The sequence below is a fragment of the Alligator sinensis genome, unplaced genomic scaffold (assembly GCF_000455745.1).
Source record: "Alligator sinensis unplaced genomic scaffold, ASM45574v1 scaffold859_2, whole genome shotgun sequence".
Lineage (NCBI taxonomy): Eukaryota > Metazoa > Chordata > Crocodylia > Alligatoridae > Alligator > Alligator sinensis.
The window spans coordinates 6981-8937 of record NW_005843448.1 but is presented as its reverse complement, the minus strand read 5'-3'; the positions used below and the strand labels follow the sequence as shown (position 1 = coordinate 8937).

At 59.9% G+C, this 1957-nt stretch overlaps 1 protein-coding gene across 1 annotated transcript in view; it reads right to left on the bottom strand.

The window, feature by feature from the left end:
• Window positions 1-1943, bottom strand: part of LOC102381370 (F-box/WD repeat-containing protein 4-like) — a 19129-nt gene extending 17186 nt beyond the window's left edge. The window contains exon 1 of the mRNA XM_014527349.2: window positions 1885-1943. The gene's annotated coding sequence lies outside the window, so the exon portion shown is untranslated. The remainder of the gene's footprint in view (window positions 1-1884) is intronic.
• Between the last annotated feature and the right edge of the window lie 14 nt (window positions 1944-1957).

Genomic DNA, 1957 nt, shown 5'->3' with positions numbered 1-1957 from the left:
TCTCCAGCCGTGCTGCCCCTCCGCAGAGCACGCTAATCATGTAAAGCTGGGCTGCGGTTTGGTAATCCTGTCAGATATTTGCTATTCAGGCATCGGAGCACAAAGGCCCCAGGGCTGACAGCCACAAATTTGTCTTCAGCTGGGATGTGTGTCAGGATTTGACCCCGCGGGCATCCAGATTCCTCCAGTCAGAGGGCTGACGCGTGGACCCCCCCCCCTCCAGTGGCCTCAAGGCCGAGACCATCGGCCTTCGCCGCTCGCAGCCGGAGAGGCCCACGGGTTATCAGACGGAACAATTCATTCCCGACCCCTCCTCGCCCCGGAGCGGGAGCAGAAGCTGCAACGGAGACCAGACCATCCATTCTGCGTGCCCATGAAGCTGTCGGCCAGGCGTGGCCAACCTGTGACACGGGGCCCACAAGTGGCACTGGCTGCCTCTGTGTGGGGCACGTGGCAGACCGGGGAGGGGACGGGAGCAGCAGATAGGATGTATAGAGGAGGGAGCAGAATGCAGAGCAGTAGGTGGGGCAGGGGGCACATGGCAGGAAGCAGAAAGCGGAGCAGCAGATAAGGCAGGGAACAGAAAGCAGAGTAGGCGATCAGGTAGGGAGCACAGAACAGGTCAGAAAGCAAAGCAGCAGATCAGGCAGGGGAAAGAAGCGGCAGACGGGGAGCAGAAAGCAGAGAAGCACATCAGGCATGGAGCACAAAGGAGGAAGCAGAAAGCAGGGCAGCAGACGGGGCAGGGGATGCACAGCAGGGAGAAAAAAGAAGAGCAGCAGACAGGGCAGAGGGCGCGAAGCAGAAAGCAGAGCAGCAAACAGAGTGGGGACACACAACTGACACAAGCAGAGCAGCAGATCAGGCAGGGGCACATGGCAGGGAGCAGAAAGCAGAGCAATAGATCAGGCAGGGGAAATGAGTGGCAGATAGGACAGGGAGCAGAAAGCAGAGAAGCCCATCAGGTGGCGGCACAGAGGAGGGAGCAGAAAGCAGAGCGGCAGGGGAACACCGCAGGGAGCAGAAAGCAGAGCAATAGATCAGGCAGGGGAAATGAGTGGCAGATAGGACAGGGAGCAGAAAGCAGAGAAGCCCATCAGGTGGCGGCACAGAGGAGGGAGCAGAAAGCAGAGCAGCAGAGCAGGGAGGAGAAAGAGACTGGAGTGGCACAGGGAGGCTGTAGGGCTGATCTGTGCTGTGCCTGCCCCTGCGACTTTAGGCAACATCCCTGGACGACAGCATCTGCACGTGGCCTCTCGGCGCCGGAGAAATAGGGGCCAACGGGAGGAAACCCCCCGACTACGCTCAGCGGCTCGAGGGAACGATCTCGTTTAAAAGAGGAGAAGCCGTGATACCAGGTGCCCCAGCCGGCAAGCCCCGGGCCCCGGCGTCCGCGAGGAAGGTCTGGGCTCCGTGGTCCAGCTACGACTGCCGGGATGAACCCGAGCACCCAGAACAGCTCCCGAGCGCAAGAGAGCTATAGCCACAAAGCACGACCCCAGAGGATCAGGTGGATGCTCCACGGCTTGGGGCACTTAGACAGGATGGGGCAAGAGACAGCAAGAGACTCTCGGGCACGGGGCCCTGCTCTTCCAACACAGAATTACTCCTCGTCCTCTCCTCTGTTTACCCCTCCACATCCAACCCCAGCTGCCAACTCTATCCCCACCCCGGAGCTCTCTCCACTCTTCCACCGCTCGCGTTTAGGTCTCCTTCACTGAGTCATGGACAAAAAGGGCAGCCTGGCAGCGATCAAACTGGCAAACCAGACGATAATGATGCAATTACAAGCTGCCTCAGGGGTCTCTTTTTGGGGCAGACTCCCCTCCCTCACCCAAACCCAAACCCAAAGCAGGCCCCGCGGAGACCCGAAGCCGTTCTTACCTCTCCGAGTCCCAGATGCGCAGAGGTGAGGTGTGTCCGCAGCAAGCGGTCCCAGTCACGAACGAGCTGTTAA